Source organism: Typha latifolia, chromosome 5 (assembly GCF_019914945.1).
Source record: "Typha latifolia isolate L0001 chromosome 5, TyphaL0001v2, whole genome shotgun sequence".
Classification (NCBI taxonomy): Eukaryota; Viridiplantae; Streptophyta; class Magnoliopsida; order Poales; family Typhaceae; genus Typha; species Typha latifolia.
This window is the reverse complement of record NC_133090.1, coordinates 6,842,478-6,864,643: the sequence shown is the minus strand read 5'-3', so window position 1 is coordinate 6,864,643 and position 22,166 is coordinate 6,842,478. Positions and strand designations below refer to the sequence as shown.

Below are 22,166 nucleotides of genomic sequence, written 5' to 3'. Positions count from 1 at the left end.
AGAGGCGATGGAGGCTAACCTGAAGATTGAGATGAGGGAGTTTTGGTTGGCTGTCGGCGCTCCGATGATTCGCTGTTCATGATGAAGGCTTCGGCGGCTCGGAGGAGAAGAGAGAAAAGGGGTGGAAGAGTGAGAGAGAGATGTTGCGAAAAGTGAAAAAGCTCGAGGGGAAAGGGATTTAAATAGGGGTGAGGAGAAGAGGGAAGCGGAGTGGAGTTAGCTCCACACCGGCACACTTCTCCCCCACCTCTCACAACCAACTGCAAGAGGTGGGGGGGAAGGAAGAAGAAGTCAACGCATGCGATTACAATGCACGCGCATGGCGTGTGCGCTAACTAAATTTTTATTTTTATTTTTTTATGGGTGTTACAACTACTCCCAACAAAATAAAAATTTCGTCCTCGAAATTACGTACCAGAGTTATCTAGTAAGTGTGGATAAGTGGACTGGATCTCCTCCTCAAGCTCCTAAGTAGCTTCCTCTACACCATGATTCTGCCAAAGAACTTTGACCAGTGGTACGTTTCTTCTCCGAAGCATCTTTACGCATCTATCAATGATCCGAATTGGCTGCTCCTCATAAGACAAATCCTTCTTTAGCTGAACAGATTCCTCTTTTAACACATGGGAGGGATCATGTAAATATTTCCTCAATACTAACACATGGAAAACATTGTGAATTTGAGACAACTCTGAAGGCAGATTCACGCGGTAAGCAACTAGACCCTATCCGCTCTAGTATCTCATAAGGTCCAATGTATCAAGGGCTCAAGTTGCCCTTCCTCCCAAATCGGACAACTCCTTTCCTGGGTGAGACCTTGAGGAAAACTCTATCTCCAACTTGGAATTCTAGGTCTCGACGTCGACGATAAGCATAGCTCTTTTGTCGACTTTGGGCTGCCTGCAAATGCTCTCGTACTTTTTAGACTTTATTAATGGTTTCCTGCATTAACTCTGAGCTCTCTATCTTCCGCTCTCCCACTTCATCCCAACTGATAGGTGTCCGGCATCTCCGACCATATAAAGCCTCATATGGGGGCATCCCAATGCTGGAGTGATAACTGTTATTATAGGCAAATTCAATCAAAGGAAGATGCCTATCCCAGCTAAGTCCAAAATCAGTGACTAAAGCACGCAACATGTCCTCCAATGTCTAGATCGTCCGCTCTGACTAGTCGTCGGTCTGAGGATGATAAGCTGTGCTGAACTGCAATTTGGTACCCAGAGATCTAGCAAATTGCTGCCACAATCTAAATGTAAATCTAGGGTCCCGATCTGAGGTGATAGAGATAGGTGCCTCGTGGCGAGCAAAGATCTCATCTTGAAATAAGGTAGCCCGCTGCTCTATGGAATCTGTGGTGTTAACTAGAAGAAAATGAGCAGACTTGGTCAACCGATCTACAACTACCTATATGGAATCTTTCTTCTTCATAGTCTTCGGCAGCCCAACCACAAAATCCATAATAATATGCTCCCATTTCCACTCAAGAATGGTTAGAGGTCTGAGAGTCCCTGCAGGTCTTTGGTGCTCAATTTTTATCTGCTGACATGTCGGGCATCGGGATACAAACTCTGCTATGCTCCTCTTCAGTCCTGGCCACCAGAAAGACCTGCGAATATCATGATACATCTTCGTCTCCCTAGGGTGGACGCTGTAAGAAGTTTGATGGGCTTCCTCCAAAATTTCCTTTTGGAGTTCACTCACATCTGGCACACAAAATCTATCTCGTAACCTCAAGGTTCTCGTATCATCAATACGAAAACCCTCTTTGCCCGAACTTTGCACTTGCTGAATTATCTGCAGAAAGTGAGAATCCTCCACTTGTGCAGTTCTGAGCCTCTTAGATAGAGTCGGTCTCACCACCAAATGAGAAAAAAGTCCCGAGCTCGCTCTACTGGAAATAATAGGAATATCAATCCTCTGCAGATCCTTTAAGATGCCCTCCTACTAGGTGATCAAACAAGCCAAGTTGCCCGTAGACTTCCGGCTCAAGGCGTCAGCTACCACATTTGCCTTTCCTGGGTGATAGCTAATAGTGCAGTCATAATCATTTACCAGTTTAAGCCATCTGCGCTGCCTCAAGTTCAGCTCCATTTGGGTGAAAAGGTACTTCAAGCTCCCTCAAAAGCAGTCGCACAAATCATTCTAGCGTGTTTAGGCGGCATTCCTGTTAAGTTCAGAGTAATTTATTTATAATTCAGAAATTATACCTACATGTCACTAATATCCCTTATGTACAATCTGTCATGGTCTCTAAACTTCCTAAATCAATATATGGACTGTACCCTAGAGAACTTGCCAAATTATGGTGAACTTGGCTCTGATACCAGGTTGAAACACCCACTTCCAAAAATCACATGTTCCTCACATGGAGAGATCCACGTGACTCTCACATGACTTATCAGTATAATAATCTCACAAAGTATCTAAGCTAGGTCTAGAAATACCATAATAATCCAAACAAATAATCCAAAGTTATAAATATTACAGGCCTCAAGAAGCCTCTAGGAATACAAGTCCATATACAAATTTAAAGCATAATAACCCTTGCAGGGGCTAAGTCCGACTAGAAATAATAAAATAAATAATCCTAATAGGAAAATAAATATGCTACTACTTGATATCTGCGCCCTCCATAATTAGCTTTGAAATATTTCCACCAAAATGGTGGTGAGCACACCGCCCAACAAGTATAATCCAATAGTAATCTATGAATAATGTATTGTGTGATAAATAGATATGCATGCCAATAATTATCAACATATTAAGGTAAAAGTGTACAGCGAAATTTTCAATAAACTTTCATTTACTCATAACACACAAGAGTGTATATTAACATCATAACTCAATGTATAAAAATCCACAAAGCAACCGAGTCCATAATGTCATATTCCACAAGACAAACATAATAACGAGGGGACTAGTCATCTAGCAGTATTATCGCCCGTACATGCCTGGCGACGCTGCATATGACCAGTTATCTATGGCCATCAGACTAAAGACCCCAATCGTAAGGCCATCCTCAACATTATCACTGCTATAGTAAATCATCGTATAGAGCAGAATCATTACTTATAGCTGAATCATCGCACAAAGCAGAATCATCGCAAATAGCGGGAAAGAGCTCACAGCTCAATAGACATCTTGACCCAACATCCTCGAGTACTACTAGAACTATAATCCTACCTCTCAAATATCTTACTAATATCATACTAGGCTAGTCTCCAAATAGGGCATTGTAATCCACCTGAATGCTCCACTAGCTAATGACCTCAGGTTTAGACCGCTAATATAATACTATATAATACACTCTACCCTTAACCCTAGGTTGAGTGGGTGAGAGGGGCACTACCTAGTTGGAACTAGACTAATAATGATACGTGCATGGGTGCCATGACTTCTATTATTTATTATACCATGATCATCAAGGTAAAATGTATCATATCTAAGCACGGAGTCTATCATGCATAAGCAATAAATAATAATTAATGCATGTAAGCAATCAATAATGACATACATAATTATCATCATAACAATAACATTATTCATAGACTAACATAGGATCTAACTCGCTCGAAATATCTCTGGAATCGATCCCAATCTCCTCCAAACAGTCGGCTGCTCCTGAATCTCGAAATCCTCCTCGCACAGTAATAGGTTTGAGTATTGAAGTGAGGGTGTTTTGATTGGCCACCGGCACTCCAGTGATCCACTATCCACGACGAGATCTTCAATGCCTCAAAAAGAGAAAAGAGAGGAAGAGGTGGAAGGGTGAGAGGGAGAGAGACTGCGAAAGAAGAGAGCAAGAGGGGGAGGTGCTGGAATTTATATAGAGATGAGGAGGAAAGTGGGGGCGGAGTGGAGTCCGGCTCCACTTCGGCACCTTCTCTCCCACCTCTCGCAATTGACTACGAGAGGTGGGGGAGAGGGGGACTAGGTCAGCGCACACGCTAAATGGTTAGAGTGCACGGACATGGCGCTTGCGCTAAATTTTTTTTTAGTCATAGGTGTTAGAGGCTAATCTAACAACCAAAACAACAAAAGATAACCCTAAAAATAATGCAACCTCGCCGTGGCACGTTCGAATGTGTGCGAGGTCATTTGATCAGGCAAAAATTGTTCTTTGTATGTGCAAATGACTGCAGGCATTCAAACGAGGTATTCGAATGCGACTTCCTAGTGTTCAAACACCCCAACCAAAAAGCTTTATTCTTTAAAACAAAAATTATTCCTTTCGAGGCAACTAGGTCCAGCCCTAGTTGTATCGCAAGCTACTCGTCTAGAGAATTATGTGTACTTCCTGAATCAATAAGGATGTGTACACTATTTTTTTGATAAGGTCGTCCACTTGTAGGGTCTTCAGCACGAGAATTCCCAGATACAGTTGCAAGGAGATCTCTGTTTGTATATCCCCCTCCATGTACTCGCCCACGACCTCTTCCTGAGGTTCCTCTACATGCTCCTCATGACCTTCTCAAAGGCCTCATATGTGAGATGGTTGAGAGCCTACACATCTGCTCAAATCTCCTATTGTAGCCTTGAAATAAAGGTGCTCTACAATGCTGGGCCCCGCCACGATAGTCTGCAGTAGATACTCACCCTTTCGAACTTCACTTGGTACTCCATCATTGTAGTTCGCTGCACCATCTTACTAAGGACGACATGGAAGTCCTTGTGGTGTGCTGTCTCAAAACGCGGAGTAATTCTCCTAAAAAAATTGGCCCATCCATTGATCGCACAACTACTAATAATGAACAATACCAATGGAGTGCCATCTCTTGAAAGTGGAAGCTTGCCATATGCACCTTTATCTACTCCATAGTCCCTTGGCAGTCAAAATATTTCTCAACTTAGAATTACCAATCCGCTGGATCACCTCCCAAAGTCCTGCGTGTAGTTCGGGCATGGATCATGTCGGCATTCACATTAGGCCTTAGCTTAGGTCTAAACCTTGGAGGACATGGTTCAGCTCTTTGGTAGCCCCTCACATGCTCTAGATCATTAATGAAAGGATTGCGCTCATCCATGTTTTGCTAGTCCTCTTCTCTGACATATTGAACCGAGTTGGCTTGGCAAGCCAGCTCAACCATGGCCTGTCCAAGCATGACTGCCGATGCAGTCCTATACTCGGGTGGATTAGGCAGTAGGGGTTCTAAAGTCATTGGAGGAAGAACCTAAGGTGGAGGACCTATGATTAGTGGAGGAACCAGCGATGAAGGAGTTGGCAATTCCAAGTTCCAGAAGGTATACGACGATGTTATCCGGTCCAATAAAAGCACTTGCATATCGAGATAACTCACCTTCATCTCCCTCAGCACCTCGAACATCAACTCGATTAAAGGGGCTAATTTAGATCCTCATGGCTAGGACTCGTCGAGTGTTACAAACCAGATTTGGACCAATCTAGACATAAGAAAATTGTAAAAATTTATATGTGGTAGCCTTGGAAGTTAGGGTTCTAATGGATCTAGTTTCACGAGAATTTGACATCTGGATGAAAAGATCATAATAATATAGTGGAGCAAGGTCAAATAGGGCAGAATAGTAATTAATCGATGTTGCGACAGTCATCGGAGGGTGGCAGATGGCCAAGGGTGGTGGTGGACGGCCGCAAGGTAGGGTTGCTGCTGGTGGAGGAAGATGGCTAGGGTATGAAAGATCGGAATGCTTCTACGGCTATGATCTACTCCAAGAAAGATAAAGGCAATCTAACATCTACGGTATAAGATAAGGACGAAAATAATAACTTAGCTAAACTCAGATTCCTACAATGATAATTATCAATATATGTCCACTTCTATTTTTAGGAGTAAAAATTCCTATCGAATCAGATGCACATGTAGATTATCAATTTATTTGAAATTTAAAATAATAAAATAAAGATAACTACTAACTTGACTCGACTTAACCCATGTTGTCAGATCATAACACCGAGGCTGGGTCCAAGTCTAGACGATTAGTCCCTTTGATAGGGATTTTCACAAGCCCTTCTTCCTCGATCGACTTGGCTTTGATACCACTGATAGACTCTTCGGTCTATTAGATGGGGAAACGGAACAGTCTTTGGATAGATTATAGGGTAGAATTTGCGAGGGCTACTTTGGGAGATCTACCCATTGGAGCCTTTTAAAATTTGTATATCTTGTCTTGGAAGAGAGCTTTCCCACAGATCTAAGATTGCAAAGTTTGGCGAGTTATATCTTTATATCTCAACCAAATAGTGGCAAAAGGTTGGAAGACCTACAGGATGTTGGTCTTGAGTTGTATAGTGGGGATCTGAGATAGTGGAAATGTAGATTGAGGTTGGAGGATTGATTCTACAGTGATAAATTATGGAAATGGTAGCTAATGATGGTGGTAGTGGTTCAGCTAGCGTAAGGCAGTATGGAGATGGAGGATGGAGATGGTATAAGTAAGTAGAAATTTAGAGGACGGAGGGAGAATTTGGACCATCTCTCCAGGACAAGAGGCGCTGGTCAGGCGAGGAGATGGGCATCAAGGTTTGGCAATGGTGGTCGGCCGAGCCTGGAGGAAGAAACAAGAAATGGAGAGGTCGAATAAGGAAGAAGAGGTGTCAATTTCAATTGATCAAAGATGGTTAGCTAGGTGTACACCACAATACTTGTTGCCTACTTGCGACTTGGTCAGCCTAGCCTGACTGGCTTAGGTCTGTCTAACACAAAGTGACTACGTGCTCATAAGCAAATAACAGGACCTTTAGGGTCTAATCTAAAATACATCAACTAAATAATAAAAACAGGAGCAATAAGCAAATGGATAACTATTAGGATGTAAAATGTAAACCACTGACTCTTTGGCTGCTAAGCCCAATGTGGTGTGGCTCTCTAGCTCGAGTTGGTGCTACTTGAACTATATCATAAATCTCTTGCACAAATGTGCTAGCACCTTGGAAGCTAGTGGTGTTTGTCTTTTAGGACATTATGAATTCTCAAAAAAGGAACTTTGAGGAGCAGATATAGGCAATGGTCGAACCAATATATATATTGGTGTTATTTGCCTTATCTATTTTTTATTTTTGTTTTCTTATCTTATTTAAGTTTTTATAGCATAATCATATACATAAGCATAAGTTATTTATTTGCATTCTCTTAATTAGTATGAAGCTTTAAATTTTCCATTATCATTGTAATTTATGCATATTCTTACATTCTTGAACTTTATCAACATATTTAGTTTGTAAACCTAATTTACCTCCCTTCTTGGATTGCTTAGTCGCGCCAACAATTAGTATCAGAGCAAGATCTCTATTTTTAGGCTTAATTATCTTATAATAGATCATGATAAGGAACCCTATATCCGAATGTCAATCAACCAATATACCACCCTTGTTTAGCAGTTATAATATAATTGTTGAATGCTAAAATGAGAAAATATATCCAAGTTATATATTATGAGTAATGAAAGGTTATACAATTGGTAATATTATAGATGGAAATGTTGTTACCAAGTCCAAAATTAATGTGATGAAATTGTTGTAAAGAATATTCAAATGAATGCTAAAACTATGAACTTATTATATCGTGAATTAGATACTAGTGAGTCTAATAGAATCTCTACATGTGAGTCTTCTAAAGAAATTTGAGATAGATTAGAAATTACTCATGAAGGTATTAATCAAGTTAAAAGAGTAAAAAATCTCTCTTTAAAAAGTACCTACATATTTTTTCTCTCTTTGTAACACCCCATTAAAAAAAAAAAAAAAAAAAAAAAAAAAAAAAATTTCCCTGACCGACGCACGTGCCGAGCACGTGCGTCGGCCTGCCACCCTGCCACCCTCCCTCTTTCCTTTCTTCTTCTCTTCCCTTCCTTGCCGTGCACGCCACCATTCCCCCATCTCCCTTATCCCTTCCTTCCCTCACCGCATGACCTCTCTTCTTCTTCTCTCTCTCCCTCCCTCGTGGTCGCCGATAGCCGCCGACGGCCCGCCGACTCGCCGACTCCCCCTCCAGGTAAACCTCCTTCCTTTCTTCCCTTTCTCCTTCCCCTCCTCGGCCTCGTCTTTGTCTTGGGACCCTTGCCGCCGCCGCCTCTGCTGCGCTGCGCCGCCGCCTTGTGCCGTGCGCCCGCTCTCTCGCACTGCTGCGCCGCCGCCGCTGCGCCTGCGCCGCTATCCCCATCCCTGCTGCGCCGCCGGCCTCGTGCCGTGCCGCCGCTGTCTCCGCGCTGCGCCGCCGGCCTCGTGCCGCGCCGCCGCAGCCCATCAGCCTCTCCACCTCCCCTTCGTCTCCTCCCTCGGTTGGGGAATACCGAGGGAGGGTGGGTGGGTGGGAGGGGGGTTTGTTAAACCCCCCGTGCCCTTCCCCTCCCCTTGGTGGGCTGCGGTCATACCGCAGCCCACTGATCCCTGGGTGGGCTGCGGTCAGACGCAGCCCACCGAGCCCCCTTGGTGGGCTGTGGTTGGACCCAGCCCACTTCGGCCAAACTTGTGGGCTGCAGTCCAATTGCAGCCCACCTTGGCCCTTTGCCTATTAGGTTAGGTTTGAGTCTACCTATTGCCTCTAGCCTAGCCCATATGGGTCCATTTGGACCCTATAACTCTGTTTACCATTTTCACCTAATTTGATTAGCCTGATCCTTAATTTTGGGATAATATAAGATTCCTAGGATACCCTTGACTCGTACCAAACATAAATGTGCTAATAAGATAATTAATTCTATTAGTTCGCTAATGACTTTACTTGCGTGAATTAATAGGATTGACACCGCGTGAGGAAGATTTTGGGATCCCGGACTAGGCGACGAGTTTTACCTTACCGTGGAGACCCCCGGGCGAGTAGAGTTATACAAATCTAGAATAACATGATACAAGAGTAGGAAATGTCGGTATTAATGCATGCGGTTGGTACTCCTGTTATATCTTTTGCATATGTAGCTATTTATAATACATTCAGTATAGTATCATGAGAAAGATAATGTGTATGATAATGCTTTACATGTGTCATGTATGGTATACCGTTGCATAGATGTATGATTCTTTGCGGATATGGTGTAATGATCATGATGACTATAACATGCTTTATACACGCATAAACACTTTGCACCACTTCCACCTATCATTAGTAGTCGGGTCGACTAGGCGGTACCCCTACTCACTCGGCCCGGGGTTAAGGGCAGAGTGTATCATATATGTCTATACTATTAGCGGCCTACACCTGAGGTCGGGAAGCCTGTGTGGCATTCAGGTAGTTATACTGCATAGTCAGGACTAGATTATAATGATAGAAGAATATGATTGTGAGGCGGGGATATAACTCTAGCGGTACCCGACGACGCAGGGTTAGGGCGTCTGTTGATGAGCCGAGGGCTCCTGATTCTCCCGCCGAGGGCGGTGATGATTTAGAGAGAGTGAGATATGGGCTGACGACCGGGGTCCTGAGTCTGATGGCCACAGACAACCGGTCACATGTAGTGTCGCCATACACGTGTAGGTGACATTACCGCTAGATGTGTATATATCCCCCCTCGATGTATAGATGATGGATGATTATATGATGGATGATTATGTGATGGATGATTATATGATGGATGATTATGTGATGGATGATTGTGTCTTAAGAGTATTTACCCTGTGTGGTGAATAGCTCGGTGAGCGATGATGAGTATGATTATTGCTTTGGTAGACATGAGGTGACTAAACTGATATTTTATTGCTATGCATAACATGTAAACCTATGATTGAGATGTGTACGAATAAGAGATTGTCTCAAACTTTATATCTCGTGTGTGAACCGATCATAATATGTTTGGTAAACTAGCATGTTCCAAGATAGTGATTGGTAATCTTTATCAAGCTTTGCATTGACTTAGTAAATTGTGGTAAGTCATTTTAAATAAGCATGTCGTTATCGTTAGCAAATTTAGGCATACATTGGATATACACCTGTGATGTCATTATTTTAGATTGTATGAATCCTACTACGGGCCGTAAGCTCACCCCTCGTGGCATATTATTTTAGAGCTAGGGGGACGGGTGCGGGTAGCGAGGAGTAGCCGCTTCCTTTCTTTTTAGTACGTACATAGTTGTATTAAGCCCCTGCGAGGGTATGATGATGACGTTGTATCTTCTTGGACTTTAACATAATATTTTGGATGTATATTTGGAAGGCTTGTTGTGGCCTGTGGAACTTGTATCCGGACTCCTTTAGTTGAGTTTTATGGTGAATTTATGTGGTTGTATGCCTTGTGAAATCCTTGTACTGACAGGTCATGTGATGTACCGCGTGGGAGGATTTACCCACGCGGTTTACACGTGTATTTGGAGGTTAGGGTGTTTCACTCTTACTTTCCCACCCATGGCCTCTTTCAACCATGAAATATAGATAGTCCTTTAAGAGCATCAAAGGGCTCCAATTAAAACAGCTCAGACATTTGGTAACATGGGAAGAAAGTTTCTAGATTGTACCAGCTATATCGTAAGTATTATTAGATCTCCGTGTTTTTTTATGAAGTTTAGTAGTTATATAACATTTAGGAAGAAGATGAAGATTGGTTAAACAAAAACCAGTTAAAAAACCTAGTATGTTTTGCCTAATAAACATGATAGAGTATTTTAGTCATTTGGTTGCGCTCGATTAATTTTGATAGAAAAACTACCGGTCTTAATTTAGTTGTAAGTACAAAGGTTCGTTTGAAATTTTTTGAAGTACAGGGGGTAAAGTGTTTTTAGGAATAAGTATGGGATGGTAAAATGTATTTACCCGAAAAATTCTTTATTAAGGCAATATCTTCAAATCATCCTCATACTATTGTCATTATTGTTTGAAGAATGGTCATATATCTTATTCATATCCTACTAGAAGTATTAATTGTAATAGAACTAAAAAAGTTTGAGTTTTTAAAAACTTTACTTATTTCGGAACTAAAAAATGTTTGGATTCCAAAGAAACTTGTATAGTTTTTGAGCTGAGATATTTGGACCCAAGAGAGGTTGGATACAAAATCTCAGTGAATAATTTAATTTTTGTATAAGTATGTCTTAGATAGTGCATGCTCAAGACATATGACCCGAGATAAATCAAAGTTCATAATATTAGCACCCAAAGATAGAGGGCATGTCACATTTATAGACAATAGTAAAGAAAAATTATTGTTATTGGTAGTATCGGTAAAAATTATTCTCTTATTATTAATAATGTTTTACTTGTTGAAGAATTGAAGCAAGTTTTTTTGTGTGTTAGTCAATTATGCGATAAAGGAAATAGATTTATATTTTAACACTCTCGTTATACTATAGAAAGTATCAAAGATAATAAGACTCTATTTATTGAATATAGACATGAAAATATTTATTTTGTAATTTTGAAGATGTTTCTTTTTTTTACATTAAATATCTTCTTAGCTATAATTGATAATGGTTTGTGATGTCATAGAAGACTTGCTCATGCTAATATGGTTTTGATGTTAAAACTTTCAAAACGAGAGCTAGTTATTGATCTTCGAAATATCAAATTCAAAAAGGATAAGCTTTGTGATGCATATCAAAAAGGAAAACAAACAAGAACTTTACAATTATTACATATAGTTTATTTTGGTCTCATGAAGGGGAAACAATATGGGTTGTCATTGAAGATAATTTTCTAAATTTAAGTTCTTTTTCTTGCTCATAAAGATGATGTTTTTACTGCTTTTATAGAATTTTGCAGAGAAATTCAAAATAAAAATGTTTTTCTCTTATCTAGTATTAGAAGTTATCATGGTAGAGAATTTGAAAATAAAGATTTTGAAAGATTTTTTAATGAACTTGGAATGGACCATAATTTCTCGGCATCTAGAACTCCTCAATAAAATATAGTTGAGAGGAAAAATATGATTTTTGAAGAGATGACTAGAACTATTCTTTGTGAAAATAATTTACCAAAATATTTTTGACCCGAAGCAGTCAACATGGCTTGTTATATCATAAATCGAGCTATGATAAGGCCTATTCTTAAGAAAACTCCTATAAGCTTTGGAAATAAAGAAAATCAAATATTAGTTATTTTCATGCATTTGGTTGTAAATATTATGTTTTAAATAAGAACATAGATATTTTAAAAAAATTTGGTGCCAAATTGGATAAAGCTATTTTCTTAGATATTTCATATCTAGTAAGTCATATAGAGTTTTCTATAAAATAAAATTTGTAGTAGAAGAATCTATACATGTTGTATTTATTCAATCTAATAATATTTTTTCCAAGAACGTTGTAATTGATGATGATGATGATATAGATATAGAGCAAAATCTATAGGAAGTAACCATTCAAAATAGAGAGAGAGGAGCTACAAGTGAAAATATATATAAAAAAAACTCAAATATTAATCAAAGAGATGAAGACATTAAAGGTGATACTCAAATCATTAGTAATCATTTGGAAGATTTAAAACTCGCTCTTTACTTGGTAATATCTATAGTAATCTTATTTTTGTCTCTCAAATAGGACTAAAATCCTTTCAAGATACCGAAATCGATGAAAATTAGATTTTAGCTATGCAAGAAAAGCTTAATCAGTTTGAGAGAAATCAAGTTTGGACGTTAGTACTTAGACCAAATGATCATTCCATAATTGGTACTAAATAGCATTTTTGAAATAAAATAGATAAATCCGATGTAGTAATTAGATTAGTAGCCTATTGTGATCTTGGTTTCAATGGGGAATATTTGGATGTAAGGGAGAATAGAAGAAGAGGAATAAGTGGGCAAGCCCGTCGAGAAGGTTAGATAGCCAAGGTAGGAGAGAATGAGAGGGAAGGAGAGAACAAGATTTGGGAAAGAAACTTAATTCATTCAATAATGATCATAAGGTTGCTTCCACATATTTAGAAGCTAACCTAATAAGCAAAATAGTCAAAAGAAAGCCCTAGAAATAGTATAATTTCCCCGATCGCATTCGAATGTGGTCGAGCGTGTTCGTACACGCCAAATAAGTTCTCTATATTTGCAAACATATAAAAGCATTCGGACGCGACATCGAACGTGCTAAATGTGTTCTTCGTATTTGCGAATGTATGCATGCATTTGAACGCGACGGTTAGAACAATTTTTATTCTTAAAAAAAAAAACAAAAGAGACTCAGCTCAAGATAACTAGGTCCAGTTCCAGTCATATCATTGCCCAAGATTTTAAGTAAGAAGAAGGCATTAATTATGATAAAACTTTTGCACTGATAGCTAGATTTGAAGCAATTAAGAGGACGATTTCTAGTAAAAAGCCCTCAATTATTGATTTGGCACAAATAGGCCCCCTAATTATCGAATTGCAATTTTGATCTTTTTTTACTGATTTATACTAATTTACCTTTTTCTAACCCAACCCAACCATTTAATCTAATCTATCTAATTAATTAAATATTTAGCTGCTCAAAATCCTTCCTTTTCTTCTTCTTTCAATTATTTTTCTCCTCACACATCAAATTGGGTTTTCTCTTCTCACCATCAACCCCAACTTCCCCTCTCACGCATCAAGCCCGTCTTCCTCTTCTTCATTTTCTTCCTCTTTTTTCTCTCTGCTCTCTTCACTGTCCTTCCATTCTCACGTATCAAACCCTAACACACGCATCGACCATAATATTTCACCTTAAAGTTGTTTGCATCAAATCCTAATGCATGCATCCAACTCTTCTTTGTCTATTCTTGCCCTCTTCTTCTCTTTTTCACCATTTTCACTATTTTTGGTTCATCTTATGGCTCCTCGGCAAAGACACAAGACAAACCTAATGTTATTTCAGGTAATTAGTATTTTGATTAGTATGAAATATTTTTTTTCTCTATATTTCTAAATTATTTTGTTTATCATTGTTTGTTCTTCCTTATTTATTTTCCCTTATGTTTAATTTTGATCCTTTTATTTAATTGTTATTTGATATCATTAATTTTGCAACTATATGAAGTAACTAGCTGTGCATCTTTATTAGTTCCTCTCATATTTGAATTTATAAAGTTCTCAGTGAGTTATACATGTCGATTTCAAACCAAACTAAAGCTAAAATTTGGGGCCTTAGAAGCATTAAAAAAATATAGTAAAGACTAAAAGCTTCTTCAACCTACAAATAGTGGGGAGAAACTCGAAAGTATCATGGTTTTAGCATTTTCCTTCTAATTTTTCGCTCAAGCTTTAGACTTTCTAAAGATTTGGTATAGTTGTAGCTCAAGTCTGGTATGAAATTTAACCAAAACATTATTATGTTCTTGTTCACATTATCTCATCATCGCATATGAGTAAAATAAAGCATGCCAAAGTTTTCACATTTTGGTTAAATTTAAGTATTCGTAAAAAAAATCCTCCCTTCAACAATAACAATAAAAGTTTTTTTTGTTTGAATAATTTGTCTAAGTTATAAGTTTAACTTAATTGAATAAATGAAGAAATGAAATAAATGAAGTTCTATTTACTCAATAAATTACTCCCCCATAATCCTTTCTTTCCCTTTGTTTGTCCACTACTTCTTATGAATCTAAACAAAGGATTTCCCATAGACCCGGAAAAGAAGGAATAGTAATGATAGTAAGAATCAAGGTGTAGTTGATCTAGAATTTTGTATGTGGACTATCCTACATTCACCTTTTGAGGCACTAGATAGCATGATTTGGTCCAAAATAAAGTGTCTCAGAGTACATAGAATGTTTAAAATCTACTATGAATCATTCAACTGCGTAGATGTTTCTTACATAAAACTAGTATATAACCACAATAATTTCTCATATCTGATGAGGAATCCTATTTTTTGTGGTTTATCATAATATAAAAAGTGCTTCAGTGGCGAGATTACTAAATAGAACCATGAAAGAATAATGTAAGATGAAAATAAAACATGCCAAAAGAGAAATGTTATCTTGCTTTAATCTTGCTTGAAATCTTCAAGGCTAATTCCTTAGGAATCATGTTATATGGTCTTTGTTTCCATAAGAAATAGTATCATATAATCATGTCCAAATTATCATAATTGAATCCCAGTCAAAATGAGGTGTGCATTACAAATGGAAAAGCAGTAGATATAATTCATGGTCACTTAGAAATCATTTTGTACATGAAATAATATCAAACATGAATAAATCTCTTGTGGTATACTTATATCTAGATTCTTCAATGTTCGTCATACTCTTATCAGGCCAAATATCTCTGTTTTTAAATTGACTAGTGATATTTCATCTTCCTTTAAGACAATCTCTTCTAATTTTACTAATATCCGTTGCTTTGGGTTGTAATTTATTTAAAAGTTTTTTTTCTGCTTTTGGGACAATTATGTTGCATTTACTTTATAAGTTTGTAATTTATTATACAAGCTATGTTCTCCTTGAAGTGGCAAGGACGTATTTAGCTATTAATTGTATAATATATTTGTTCTAAATACACATATGTTGTACACTAGATGCAGACATTTCTATAATAGAATAATGTATGAACCGGCTTATGATCCGTAACGGTTCTGGACTAGATTGAGGATGTGACTTTCGAAGAACGTTGTAGGTAATCTAACCGTTGGATCTTTCTGAATTTTGGATATGTTGTCACCATTGTAAAGATCTTTCCAACGAATCCAAGATCGCAGAATTTGGATGGCTAGATCTTGAGATATTGGCTGAACAGTATGGGTGTAAATGAGCCGAGCCTGAGCGAGCCGGTTGCTGCTCAGGCTCGGCTCAAAATTAATTTTGAGCCTTTTTATTGGGCTCAGGCTCGGCTCACCTCAGCTTGAGCTGAGCCTGATCCAAGCCTGATGAGCCCGAGCCTGAAATAAGATTATTATCAAGTCTCATTCAAGCTGAGCTGGACCGAGCCAATTGAAGCATCTTCCTGACCGATGGAGGAGGACGGCATGGCGGATGCTTGGAAAAGGAGGGCAAGGTGGAGCTTAGAGGACGGGTGCCGATTAAAGGAGTAGGATGCGGCGAGTGGCGGCAGCTCGAGGAGACGAGTTGTTAGGCTCTGATACCAAATTGTTAGGCTCTGATACCAAATTGTTAAGCTCTAATACCAAATTGTTAGGCTCTAATACCACTTTGCTAAGCTCAGATACTACTTGATAAAATCTGGAACCAAAGATAAGCTACGCAACTGAATGTATTACAATAATCAGTCCGTGCAACCATGGGAAACTATTTGTCAGATATTCTCCAGTAGTCAGAAAATAACGAAACAAATTGGGTTAGATCCGTAACTTTCGGATCTACAACTTTCATATTATGCCCTTTGCAGATTCGAACTACAGCAGGGACGAAAACACAGAATAACATGGGTGATGGTGGTGGTGGCGGGTGGAGTGGATATTAGGGTTATGGATGCGTATGGAGATGAAGGTGGATTGTGAAAGTGATTAAGGGGAGAAGATGAAGGGAACAAAATGGTCGAGATCCCAAAGAAAAGGGGTGGCTCGACAGTCGAGGAAGATTAGAAGTTAGGAGAAACCTTGCTAACTATAGAGGTGGAAGGATGCTGAAGAGGGAGGAGGGATAAGTCTAGAGAGAAGATAGGAGGCAAGAAATCAATAATCCAATTCCATAATGAAGTTGACTACCATCCCATATTTATAGAGGCTAGCCAACAAGTCCTAAAATAATATGAAACCCTAATTCTAGAGGATTCCCGTTGATCGCGTTCGAATGCGCCCAATCGTGTTCGAACGCACAAAAGACGTTCTCTATATGTGCGAACGCGATACAGGCATTTGAACGCGGGCGTTCGAACTCGCCCGACCGCATTCCAATGCGCAATATGCGTTCTCTGTATTTGTGAACTGATGGCAGGCATTCGCAAGGGCGTTCGAACGCAACCCCACCTGCGTTCGAACGCGACTTACAGAAATTTTATTTTAATGAAAATAAATAACTAGTGCAATAAGAAAAGATCCTAACTAAGTGTATCAGCCTACCACGCTTCCCCTACCTTGCCCTTAAGGTGAAAAGTTGGGGAAACACTCTAAGATATCAATCTCCAACTCCCATGTCGCCTCATCCGATGGCTTGCCAAGCCACTCAACTAGAATCTCTATCTCTAATTTGGTACCATGTTGGCGTCGGCGTCTAGCAAGTACTCGAACTGGCTCTACAATCTCTCTCCTCCAATGACTCTAGTAGAGCTGATCCAACAATCACATGATCTCCAATTCGCTCCCTCAGCAATGAAACATGGAAGATAGGATGCACTCTCGACCCCTCCGGCAGCTCCAAACGATATGCAACAGAACCAATAGCTCCAACACTCGAAATAGACCAAAGTAGCGATATGCTAACTTTTGGTTTCACATCGGCCGTAAGGTCATCTATCAATATGGTTGCACCCTCACAAACACACAACTGACGATGTCGAACTCCTGCTCCCTATGGCTACAATCATAAACTTGCTTCATGCGATTTTGAGCAAGTTTAAGATGAGCACGCAACCTCCTCAATATGGCATCTCTATCCATCAAAGCTAAGTCCACCTCCATACGATATGTAGATGCAACTGGATCATAAGCGCGTAATGTCGGAGTCGTGCATCCATACTCCACCTCAAATGGAGTCATGCCAATGCTACTATGGTAGGCGGTGTTATAAAACCACTCCGCCCACGGTAAGAACTCCAACCATCGTCTTGGCATCTCTCCAACAAAGCTCCTCAAGTACTGCTCAATGCCTCGATTGACCACTTCGGTTTGGCCGTTCATCTATGGATGATAGGCCAAACTGAAGTTCAACCGAGTCCCCTGTAATCTAAAAACTCTGTCCAAAAGTCGCTCATAAATACACGATCATGATCCAAGACAATCGTGCGTGGCGTGCCATGTAACCGAGCAACATCTCTAACAAAAATTTCAGCCACCGACTTGGCTTAAAATGGATGTGACAATACTGAAAAGTGCGCATACTTGCTCAATCTATCAACCACCACAAAAATAATGGAATAACCACGTACAAGTGAAAAACCCCCCTTTGAAATCCATAGAAATGTTCTCTCAAACACGGTCCGATATAGGTAAAGGCTGAAGTAATCCGCCCGGTTTCAATGTGGGTGCTTTAGCCCTTTGACAGACTTTGCAAGCACGGACAAAACTCCTCACATCCCGCCTCAATCCTGGCCACGTGCAACTCTGAGATATCCTCCTATAAGTCCTCAAGACACTCTCATGACCAGCCTCTAGAGTGTGGTACAAGTGCTCCAACAATTTCTGCCGCAATCCATCATTTGCGGGCACTCGAATGCATGGCGCTCCGGATCATCCATCACCTCTTGCAACAATCTCTAAATATCGAGGTTAGATGTACATGCACACCTTAGCTCGTCAAGGAAGGGAAAGGTAGGAGATGAATAGGCTGCAAGCTCAACGGTATCGGGTTGGCGCAATAGTGCATCCGCTACTTTATTTTCCGTTCCCTTCTTGTATTGGATTTCATAATCATATCCCCGCAATTTTGTGACCCATCGCTGCTGTGCTGGAGTGTGTATGTGATGTCCCATAAAGTATGGAAAGCTCCTTTGATCAGTTCGGATAATGAATCATCTACCGATCAAATAAGTCCTCCACTTTGTCACTGCATGTAGAATTGCCAACATCTCTCTCTTATAAGTCGATAATTGCTGAGATTTTTGTGACAAAGCCTTAACAAGAAAGGCTATGGGACATCCTCTTTGCATAAGTATATCTTCTATGCCAACACCCGACACATCACATTCCACAATGAACTCTTTGGTGAAGTTCGGTAGCGTTAGAATGGGTGTCGTCGTCATTGCAATTTTTAGTTTTTTAAAGGCTGAAGTAGCTTTATCCGTCTATCTAAAAGAGTCCTTCTTCAACAAAGAAGTGAGAGGAGCAGCGATCTTACCATATCCGGCGATTAATCGACGATAATATCCTGTTAGACCTAAAAATCCTCTCAATCTGGTGGTAGTAGTAGGAATAGGCCAAGCGGTCAAACATGCAACCTTTTGAGGATCTGCCGCTACACCATCCTCTAAAATAATGTGGCCTAAATACTCCACATGTGGTACTCCCCATAGGCACTTAGACTTTTTGATCTTCAATTGGTTTTGCTTCAACAAATTCACCACATTCTCCAAATGCCGCCAATGCTCCAATTCAGTCCTACTATACACCAAAATGTCCTCAAAAAATACCAAGATATACCTTCGCAAGAGAGGGCGAAATATATCATTTATGAGGCCTTGAAAGGTAGCTGGAGTATTGGTGAGATCAAAAGGCATAACTTGGAACTCGTAATGCTCGTCCGGAGTCCGAAATGCCGTTTTGTGCAAATTCGTCAGGTGAACTCTAATTTGATGACAGCCCCGGGTACAATTTCTATGCAACTGCTCTCCTCGGCGGCAACTCCTACGGTTTCTCAAATAGTCCAGAAAAATTATCTAATAAATTAGACAATTCAATGGTAATACCTAAAATCATTTGAGGCTCATCTCCGCTGGTCCTAATAGAAGAAGATAGGCCAATTTTTACGCACAAGGTAGGCTGCATCGCAAGAATTAGCAAAGACCGAACAACATCTAGCCGCACATCCTTGTTTCCTTGTTTATATTTCATCCACATGCTCCGGAAATCAAATATGACGAGTCCCAAACTCTATAACCACTGAGCACCAAGGACAATGTCCGCTCCTCACAGCACCAACGGATATAAGTCCACAATGATATTGTGTCCTTTCACCTGTATACTGACCCGGCGACACATGCTCTCCGCCCTAAGCTTCGTGTCGTCTCTAATAGCAACGTCAAATCCCGTGGTCGGTCCGGCATCCAAACCCAATCTCCTCACTAACCTCTCGTCTAGAAAGTTGTGTGTACTCCCTGAATCGATGAGGATGTGCACACAATGCTTTCTAACGAGTCCGTCTACTCCTAACATCCTCGGTGAGAAAGTACCTGAATATGCGTGCATCGATATTTCAGCTTGGATATCTTCCTCCACGCCCTCCTCAACGATCTCCTCATGGACCTCCTCTAGACACTCTCCATCATTAACAACCTCATCATCCTCCTCAATACCATCGATAAGCATCACACTCCCGATCGGTTTAGAACACCGATGACCGGGGATGAAATGCTCATCACATCGAAAGCAAAGACTCCACCTGGGCAGGTGTGAGAGTTCGAATGGGGGTTCTTGTGCCTCCTCTAACATCGGAAGAAGGTTTCAAAGGTGGTCATGGTCTAGTACTCGCATCAGCTATTTTTGAAACCGCATAATTTCTAACCGGCATTCTAGGTGCAAATCACCCATCTTTGTTGCCCTAGTTGGTTTTCGCTGCCATCTTTGGAGCCTTATGCTTTTGCTCCATTCTCACAGCCTTCTCAAAGGCCTCCTCAAGAGTAATAAGACAAAGAGCATGCGGTTCTCCCCCGAATAGCATTGTCAGGTTCGCAAAAGATCCTTGGTTCAGGTCTAAACCATTGTGCATGTTGATCACATTCTCTAAATCCTCGAGCACATCTGTCACCATCTCCATAGGGATCAACCTCATCCTCATATTGCCAATCCTCCTCATCGACGAAGCGCACTGGTGCTGCACGCCTCTCGGGTTCCTCCATCGCCGATCTTGGGTTTTGCAACGGAGGTAGGGAATGATGTGTAGGCATAGGTAAGAGGGGATCATTGGTACTCACATGACGTACTTGGATCTGTGGGGTATCAATTCGATGAGGTCCCACCGTTGGTCCTTGAAACTCCGATCGCCGTCGAGGAGATAATGAATCAAATCGGTTCATGACATATTACTTGAAATCATTGTGATCGTTTTGAATTGAGTCAACTATATGCATCAATGTATGGAACATGCCCCTAAGTTCATCCATATTCGCACTCATGGACGTTGGTTGACTCGGTCCTGCTGTGGTCGCTCCAAAAGAATTGGCCTCATGGTTAGGGTCATAGTGGATTGAGTCTTCCCTTGTCGGTGTGCTCTCCATAGTCTCCTTGTTGATGTCATGTTCCTTATTTCAACCATTAATGGAGGTTTGAGATTCGCCTGCTTTGATACCAAATTATTAGGCTCTGATACCAAATTATTAGGCTCTGATACCAAATTGTTAAGCTCTAATACCAAATTGATAGGCTCTGATACCACTTTGCTAAGCTCAGATACCACTTGATAAGATCTGGAACCAAAGATAAGCTATGCAACTATTCCTTCAAGATCTGAATGTATTATAGGAATCAGTCCGCACAACCATGGGAAACTATTTGTCAGATATTCTCCAGTAGTTAGAAAATAACAAAACAAATTGGGTTAGATCTGTAACTTCCGGATCTACAACTTTCATATTTATGCCCTTCGCAGATTCGAACTACAACAGGGATGAAAAACACGGAATAACGTGGGTGATGGTGGTGGTGACGGGTGGAGTGGATGTTAGGATTATGGATGGGTATGGAGATGAAGGTGGATGGTGGATGGTGGATGGTGGATGTGATTAAGGGATATAGACGAAGGGAACGAAGTGGTTGAGATCCCAAAGAAGAGGGGTGGCTTGACAATCAAGGGAGATTAGAAGTTAGGAAAAACTTTGCCAACGGTAGAGGTGGAAGGATGGTGAAGAGGGAGGAGAGAGATTTGGGGTAGATAGCTGATAGAGAGGCAAGAAAACAATATTCCAATAGCATAATGAATTTGGTTGCCATCCACCTATATATATAGGCTATTCAGCAAATCCTAAAATAATAAGTAATCCTAATTCTAGAAGATTCCCGCAGATCGAGTTCGAACGCACCTGATTGCGTTCGAACACACAAAAGACGTTCTGTGTATGTGCGCACGCGATGCTGGTGTTCGAACGCAAGTGTTTGAATTTGCCCAACCGCATTCGAACACACAATATGCATTCTCTGTATTTGCGAACCTGATACAAGCATTCGCAAGGGCGTTCGAACGCGACTTACATGAATTTTAGTTTAATGAAAATAAACAACTACTAGAATAAGAAAAGATCAAAACTAAGTGTATCATGAGCACAGGTGCCGAAGTTCTGAATTGCCGACTATCGAAGGAGGAGGAGGAGGCGGTGGCAGCTTGAGGAGACGAGCACGGGTACCGAGTGCCAAAGGAGTAGGAGGCGGCGGTAGCTCAAGGAGACGAGGATGGGTACTGACTGCCGAAGGAGTAGGAGGCGGCGACAGCTCGAGGAGACGGCGGCTTGGCTTCTTCGCAAAGGAGGAGGAGGAGGCGGCGATACCTCTCTAT

At 40.6% G+C, this 22,166-nt stretch overlaps 1 pseudogene; it reads right to left on the bottom strand.

The window, feature by feature from the left end:
- Positions 1–467: 467 nt before the first annotated feature.
- LOC140788493 (uncharacterized) overlaps positions 468–22,166 on the bottom strand; it is a 59,490-nt pseudogene continuing 37,791 nt past the window's right edge.